The 8,548-nt window shown below is 44.7% G+C and overlaps 1 long non-coding RNA gene across 1 annotated transcript in view; it reads left to right on the forward strand.

Moving 5' to 3' along the window:
• The window catches only part of LOC113456549, an 11,563-nt gene that overhangs the window by 1,811 nt on the left and 1,204 nt on the right, over positions 1 to 8,548 (forward strand). Inside the window, exons 2-6 of the long non-coding RNA XR_003377309.1 lie at positions 138 to 345; positions 4,172 to 4,264; positions 4,590 to 4,810; positions 6,562 to 8,223; positions 8,472 to 8,541. This is a non-coding gene — a long non-coding RNA (uncharacterized LOC113456549). The remainder of the gene's footprint in view (positions 1 to 137; positions 346 to 4,171; positions 4,265 to 4,589; positions 4,811 to 6,561; positions 8,224 to 8,471; positions 8,542 to 8,548) is intronic.

The following is an 8,548-nucleotide window of genomic DNA, read 5'->3' on the forward strand; positions in this document are numbered from 1 at the left end:
AAATAAATAAATAAATAAAAACGAAACAAGAAGTAGGTCACTATATTCCTAGAAGGAACTATGATCATTTGAAAGTCTCCTATTAGGGTTTCAAGACCCAAGTTTTAATTCCTAAGTGGACCATTTCTGTTTATCAGGGCTGCTAAAGAGTTACTGTCACGAATTCAGAAGAGGTTCCAGAAGCCCCAGGAAAAGCTGGAGGCATTGAAGGAGGCAGCCAGTGGCCTCCTTTCAAACCACAGAGAAGAACTGCAGGCAGCAGAGGAGCTCCTGAGGGAAACAGACCAAGACCCAGGAGAGCATGGCCTGCTGCTCCTCCTTAAGGTCAACCTGAGAGAGTTCAGCGTGAGTCAGACGTCCCTTGTTTTGACTATCTCTTCCCCCACCCTCTTGTCTCTCCCACCTTCTGTTTGAACCTGTGCGCCCAAGTTTCCCACCCTTTCCGTACTCATATATGTCCCTTCTGCCCGCCTCCTTAAGGTGCCCTGCCCTGTGCAATGTCTCCTCTCTAGTTTTCTGCTTTCTAGAGGTTCTCCACGTTAAACACGTGGAACTGAGGAGTGGAGGAAGCTAGGACACGCACGGGAGAGACTATGCAGCGTTTGTCTTTTTGTCCCTGGGTTATTACCTCAGTACAAAATTTCAAGTTTCATTGGCTTTCATACCAATCTCAAGATGTCAATTTTGTGTCTAGCTGAATAGAATTCCATTTGGTGTGTATGCTCTATTTTCTTTACCTGTCCATCTGTTGATGAGCAACATTACCAAATGGGACTGAGAACCCTGGGTGTTAACATGGAAAGAATGAAACTCAGTCCCTACACCTTATGCTGTACAAAACTCAATTCCAAATGGTAGGGTTCCCCCTTCTTTATGGTCAGATATACTCTTTATTCTGCTTTTGAATCTTCTCAGTAGCACATTGTTGATCCCCCACATCACAAACCTGTGAACTTTTATTTGCCAAATAAAAGATTATTGTAATTATTGTAATCTTTGATATAGTTGGGCTTAAATTTATCCTTATTTGATGATGATTTACTTAGTGTATTTTTCGAGAATCCCTTGTCTAATTCCCCTTTCCTTACCTCTTCCTTTCTTGCATTTCCCCTTCATTCCTCAATTTACTTAAGATGTATACATCTTACTTGTGTAGATGCAGCAAATACTTTTTAAAATGTAAGGAAAATACTAAAATTTGTGACTTTGGAGTTATTTAGTGTCTACTCTCTGTTCTAATTGATTTAAGAATTCTCAACATGATTTTCTCTTTCTTTTGCCTTCTTGTACTACTTTGCGCTGGTCCAGCCAAGCCTTACGTTGAAGTACCGTGGAAGTTAATGCCTTGATTTTTTTGCTTCAGGTGATAAAATTTGCTATGTCTGCATATCTCTCATTGGACACACTAACTACTGCAGTACTGGGGATACAAATCGTTGCATCTGTTTTTATTTTAAAGCAGATTCTGTACATAACTCTGACCTGGAATTTACAATGTAGACTAGGCTGGCCTCAAACTTACAGAGATCCCCCCCATGTCTTGTCTCTGGGGGCTAACCACATCCAGTCAAATCACTTTATTAACTTTATAAAATATTCCTGTCCATTTTGCAGCCATTGTTATCTCTGATTAACTTTTCTATGTAGATGCAGTCGCTCCTTGAAGTGTCTGGTGAGAATTTTGTTCAAACCTGAGTTTATTCCTATTTCAACTATATCTTTTCCCTTATTCAATACTCACTAAATGTTTTTTATGCTGGTTAAATAATGATCATACAGTAACTTCAAAGTCATCTTTACCTTTTCACTGGTACCGCTGTTCCAAGAGTTTTAGTTCCTCTCCCCATTAAACTCCATGCTTCTCTTTCTTGGTTTCATCTTTCGTGAATTGTGACTTGAGGATTTGTACTCATGTTTTTATTTGAGAAACCTGCCAGCTTACTCTATTTCTTTCACTTGCTTCTGTTGATTGCATCAAAAAGCCATGATGTACTTATATTTTCATTAAAATAAAACTGTTAAGAAAAAAAGCCATGTTTATACCCTTAAGTTTAATTGCATTTTTCTGATGACTAGGGATGCTGAATGCAGTTTTAAATATTTGTTGGCTGTTTGTAATTGTACATTGTCGTTTCTGTAGATGCTGGCCGAGGCTTTGCTTGGCCCTTCTAACTCAGTGACCTCATTCTCATCTGTCCTTCCTGTTTTTATAAAATTAAGTCTCCCCTTATCTTTCTCATGTATACGTAAAGGTTTCTGCTATTTTAATCTAATAGTTTTCTCATGGGTTTAGGGTCATTTCTCTGAAATTTTACTCCCAATTGCATTATACCATTCAAGATTCCTCAAAATGTCTGATTAGATAATTCTTTTTCCAAGATCATGAACTGTTAGTTTTGAAGAATGTATTGTTAGTCACTGTGTTGTGTTTGGTGTGGGCTGGGGACAAGAGAACACATTTAGTATTTTCATTTTTAATGAATTGCTACAGTTGGAATGCAAGTCATGGGCTCCTTTATGACCTGTCATTCTTGTGTATCATTGTACTTTCTGTATTTGGCCTCCCTGATCTTCTCCCCTGCAACCTCAGTGTACAACTTTCTCTCTGTAAGTAGTCTCTCCTCTGCTTTCACATGTGTGTGACCAAGTCTAGATTCTGCATAGGGGAAATATGGGGCATTGTGTTTTCTTCTTTCTCTCTTTGCCCTCCCCCATTTATCCCCTTTCCTTCCTCATCATAGCCTCTCTGATTTCATATCTGTGTATGTCCTACATATGGGCTCACACACACATAAATGTGTCCATATATGACAGAAAATATGGTTCATGTATTTCTGAGTCTGACTTGTGTTGCTTATGTTATCATTTTTATTTTTACATCAGATTTATCATGTTAATGATAATCTCTATTAGTTTTCCTGAAGGTGCTATATTTCACCTTCTTTATGGCTGAATAAAACTCCACTGTGTGTATGAACCATATTCTCATCAAATTAATCTGCTGCTCATCTCGTGTATTGTGAGTGCCTTTCTTCCGTAGCAAAACCACCAGGTTACACTCTTACCAGCGTAAAAGTGCATGACACTTCTCTAGCATTTTTGCCATGTTGTTTTCCTGGTGACAGCCGGTCTTATGGGTGAGATGGCATCACAGTGTTGTTTAGTTTGCATTTTCTTGACGGCTAAGGATGTTGAAGAGTTTCCACATACTGGCTGTCTGAAGTTCTACCTTTGAGAACAGTTCTATTCATCTATTTATTGATTAGATGGGTTTTCACGTTTCATTCTTCGGGACCTTCTTTATTGCCTATGTTAATCCTCCACCACATACCCAGCTGCAAAGATTTTCTCCCATCCTGTTGGCCATCTCGCCACTCTGATGCTCGTCCCCTTTGCAGTGCAGACAGCCCGCGATTTCATTTGTCAGTCCTTAACAATTTTATCACCTATGAGAATGCGAGGTTAGATTGATCAGTTATCTCTAGATAGTATATGTTATCTATGTGATTTACTGATAAAATATGTTGGAGGAGTATTTTTCTGACTAAGTGTTATACAGTCATGATTTGCTGTAGAGTAACATAGTATTCCCAGCATCAGCAGCTGTATAATACATGTGCTAACTACAGTTTTGTTATAACTAGAAAGTCATAGATAAGATGACCATTCTAATAAAACTTTGTGTTTAATTTTTGTACAACTTTCATGTATCACAAAATTTTCTTCTTTTGGTCCCTTCTCAAATAGTGAAACAAGGTAACAATTATTCTAAGTCAGTGGGATGTATAAAAACATGAGGCAGAGTATGTTTAACTTGCATATACTATTTTATTAATTATAATTTAGAATATTGTGCCATAATATGGAAAATGTTCATAACACATTGAATGTGAGAACACAGGTCATAAAGCATGTATATTGAATGTGATGACATCTCTATTAACAAACAATTTCCAGCAGAAGGCCTTGGGTGATGCTATATCAAAATATGTGCAGGGCTACCTTGGTTAGATTATGGACAAATATAATTCTCTGTGTGTTTGTATATTCTGAATTTGTACAATGATTATTTCCTTGTTTTAAAAATATTCTGATATCACAAAATGTTACTCATTGTCAACAAATTGGTACTGAAACAATCTGTTTTGTTTTGCCGCTGTTTTGTGTTTAGCCAAGAACCCTAGTTTGGAAAAGCTGATTCCTATGAAAAACTGGAGAAACTAGGAGAAGGACCTTGTGCAGCAGTCTACAAAGGGAAAAGCGAGTAAGTTAAATATTTTAAAGAACAAATCAAGGGAGAGAGAGAGGGCAGCTGAGGCCTAGGAGTTGGAATGGCAGCAGGGCTCTCTCCTGGGTCCCACGCGCCAGGCCTTGGGCCAGAGGAGACGTGGCTCTGGGGCTGCACCGCGCCTCGGGCTGGGAACTTGTGCGCTGGTCTCCCGTGCCTCCTCCTTCCTGGCGCCCCCTCTGTTACAAAGGAGGTCAAATGAGGCAGCGATGGGCGTGGCGTGGGACCCCCCGGGGCGGCGGGGAAGGCGGCCGCCCCGGGCACCACCTAAGCCCCGGCCACGCTCCCGGCCTCTGCCCAGGCCTGTCGCCCGCAGCCCTCAAGGAGGCAGAGGAGCAGGACGAGGCGCCGCCTTCCCCGGGTGGTGCCGCGCGCCCTCGCCTTGTCTGCGCTGCGCGCTGGACCAGTTTCGCGAAGTTGCCTCGGCCCTGCGTACCCCAGATGTGGGACCTCATGGAGCCAACAGCCAAGCGAGAAGATCTGCAGGATGAAGAACTTTGTCAGAGAGTTTCAGCAGCATCGGTGAGTGTGCTCCTCTGTCCCCCACCACCCCACACCAGTGCGCTGCCGGCTGTCCCCGGGCTCGCTCCATGCTCCGTGCTGCCACCCGTGCTTCCTTGCTCCCAACACCTGCCAGGCAGCTGCCTTCTTGGGCGAGGTGTGGACCAAGGATTGAGGGGGACATCGCTCGGAGAGCCGCCCCCTCTTCCCCAGGATCTGGGTTTCATTTGTGGACTGTCCCAAGCCTTTAATTTGGGTTCCTCCTCTCAGCCACTAGTATCTTTACCATCCGCAGTGGACCGCAAGGGGACACCCAGCCCTCACCACCATCGGGGGTCCTGCGGCCACCATGTTACTTGTTATTTTTAAAGCGCTTCGGTATTAGGTGTTTAACTAGTAATTTAGCTTTGAGAATCGCCGAAACCTTGATGTGTGCCTGATGTTGTTTAACGTAGGCAACCTAAAGGAAGTGGGACAGATACCTTGAGACCTTTTGTTCAATACCTTGAGTACTTCGGGTCCTATAAATGGAGGTTTGGGTGTTCAGTTCTTAGGATGCTGAACCTTCCAGCTGCTGTAGAGAAATGTGAGTTATGAAGCTGTGGGGACTCTATGAATCAGTCTCCTGAACTGCTGCAGTAGTACAGTTCAGAGTATTGTCTTTGAGAAAGAGCAACCGACTTAACAAAGAACAGACAAACAACAAGATCAGGGAATGTTTAGGATACTTAAAAAGATAGATCCGTGTTCTAGGGAAAGCAAGATGACAACAGTGTCATGTGGAATGGCTTTCTTAAATCTTGAGGTTTACTGGCAGGAAGCACGCGCCTTAACCTGGAGGTGTAGCTGCCTCCTCAACTGTCACAACTTTTTTTGACACAGGTAACTGTGCCAAGCAAAGGATTCCCACAGAGCCTCAGACAAACCTATCAGAGTGTCCAAGTGTACCTTCTGGTCCTTGATTTGCTGTGATCATGTTCATGAAGTGTTAATTAATCATAAACAAGCTAATTCCTTAAAACCCTGATGTGCCAGGGAATGTCAGCTGTCTGTCCATGCATGCAAACTGTCTTCAAGTGAAAGTAAACATTTAGTCAAGCTTATTATTGTTAATAATTATTATTATTATCATTATTTTGGTCCATTTTGTTAATATTATTTCTGAGAACACTCAAAGTTATGTGCAGAAGCCAGATTAATCCAGCCTTTCCATATTGTGTTTGAATGCACACAGACTCACTCTTCTGCCTTTCTTGTCTGCGGGGTTAGAGGGTAAAGACGTCACGCGGGGAAAGGAGACACAGACACGCGGCGGTCCCACGTGGGTGCACTTTAATGGGGGAGGGGTAACGGCAGGTAGGTACAGGTGTGCAGAAACGATAGGAAAGGTGGGGGAAAAAAGGGGGGGTCATGGCTACCCTCGCCTTTTAACAAGGAATGCAAAGGCTTCTGGGAAAGGTGTCCTGCGCTTGTGCGCGCTGGTATCCATAGCCCAGGGGAATGCTGGGAGCTGTAGTTTCACAAAAGGAACAACAATAAGGACCTAGACAGGCAACTTAATGTGTTGGACACCATCGACCAGGGTGGACTTGGCACTGTGGCACTGGCATGCCATCGCCATGTTTACATGCTGGTGGCAAATAAAATGGTAGAAATGAAAACGAACACCTTCCTCTAGTCATGACTGAAGTGGCAGTCCTAAAAAATGATTAAACACCCCTACTTCATTTGCCTCTTCCAGATTTTAAATACAGAAAATTATACTTTTATAGTGATGGAGTTCGCGCCGGGAGGAAATCTGAGGGAGCAAATACTGGAAGAAGGCAGGCTGCATGAGGAAAAGGTGCAGAAAATATTCAGACTGCTAGTGTCAGCCGTAGAGTGCCGCCCATGGCCATGGCATCGCCCATCGAGACCGGAAGCCCCAGAACATCCTGCTCGATTAGATGCAGAGGGCGATGTGAAGGTGGGAGACTCTGGCCTCACCACCAGGTATGCAGCTGGCACTGTGCTGCAAGGGCGCTGTGGGACTGAGATCTACAATGCTCCAGAACTGGTTCTGAGGAAAGGGGACGATGGGAGGAAGGCAGATATCTGGAGTCTGGGTATACTGCTCTGTTTTATCACCACGGGGCACCACTCCTTCTGAAGAAGCACCCTGAAAGAGATATCCACCCAGAAAGAGATATTGAGAAGAGTATATCCAAAGGAAGGTATTACATCACAGCTTACATCTTTAAAAGACTTGATAATCTCTGTTTTTCAAATGCTCAGTGTTACCCCAGAGAGGAGGCCCAACATTGAAGACATTCAGCAACATCCATGGGTCAAGAACCCTGAAGGAAACATCCCTAGTGAGCCCTTCCCAGATCCTGTATTTGTAAAAGAGCTCTTTTCCTATGGATTTCCTCTAAAAAGATCATATACTCCTTATATAAAAGAGAATAAAATGAGATCATGAGGCCATTCCTATTAGAACAGGCACAACAGGAGCTTGACCCCACCACCTCAGTCAAGGCGGGAAACCCTGGCGCTGCACCTCTACCATCTCTGCTACCTGCTTTAACATCTGGTCATCACCTGAGAAGAAGAGCCAGTGAGCCCGCCCATGACTGGCCTTTTCCACACCCAGTCTTCAGAAGAGGATATACCTAATGTCCTGACATTATCAGGGCAGAGGATGCCCAGAGGGGCGGTTCCCCATGCCTCTATGTTGTCCCCAGAAGAAGAGCCCCACTTCAAGCCATGCCCCACTGACCAAGGCTGCATCTGCCCCATGTGTCTGCCACATGTTAACAGAAGAAATGCCCCTCCCACCTAGACCTGACCCTGACATGGAGACAGCATCTTCCACTCAGAACACTGGGTGCTGCTGGAGACTGAGCAGGGAAATCAGGGCTAGCCTGTCAAGACTGTGTTGCTTCCTGGGGGCCCCAAATACACAAACCCGGCCTGTGTTCAACACCAGAGTGGCTCCACTGAGAGAGGCAGGAGGAGAAACCCAGTAAGGGATCCCTGAGTCCCTGAATGGGGACCTTTCAGATCCCTCTGGTTGGACCTGTTTGTTCCTCTTCATTCTTTGAATATTGGGGTATGTGGGGGGGGTTATGAACTCTCCCCCCCTGAACATTCCCACATCATGCTCAGTTTTCAGAGCTGCCTTCCTCTTTCAGTAAAGTGATCCCTGCTGTTGAACTTGTGGGTCCCAGCTCTCTTCTCCATAGATGTGTGCAGGCAGACAGCCACTGAAACTGCATTGATCAGCTAGAGTTCCCTGATGCCAAAAGCCTGCACCAGACAGGACTCCTGGACCTGCATCAGCTGTGTCTCACCAGCGAAGACTTCCTGATCATCCTTTAGCTTGGAGGATGCAGTGTTCTCTGCTTCCCTCTTCAGTTACCTTGTCTTCTCAACGGCCATTGCCTGGCCTTAGGGTAAGCCTTGCTAATTCAGGAACATGGGGACAGCCTATTTTCCCCGCACCATCTGTGCGGTCTCTGCTGTTCTCTCTGAGCACTCTGTCGCTTGTGACTCCCTGTGTGGATCATTCTTCCCTTTGTCTGTGCCTTCATCTTCCTTCAGGATCTATCTGTTCATTGTCAGGGCCTCAGGAAGGTGTGGGTTCTTGGGAATCACCGTCCTTCTCAGCCCATGGTTTTCCACCCTCTGACTTCTCCCTCAGCCTCCTGGTGCACGTGGACCCCTGGCAGACCATGGTCTCTGTGTGCAGGACAGGAGGCCATCATCGCTAGGTCAGAC

Source organism: Microtus ochrogaster, chromosome 8, assembly GCF_000317375.1.
Source record: "Microtus ochrogaster isolate Prairie Vole_2 chromosome 8, MicOch1.0, whole genome shotgun sequence".
In the NCBI taxonomy this organism is placed as follows: Eukaryota; Metazoa; Chordata; class Mammalia; order Rodentia; family Cricetidae; genus Microtus; species Microtus ochrogaster.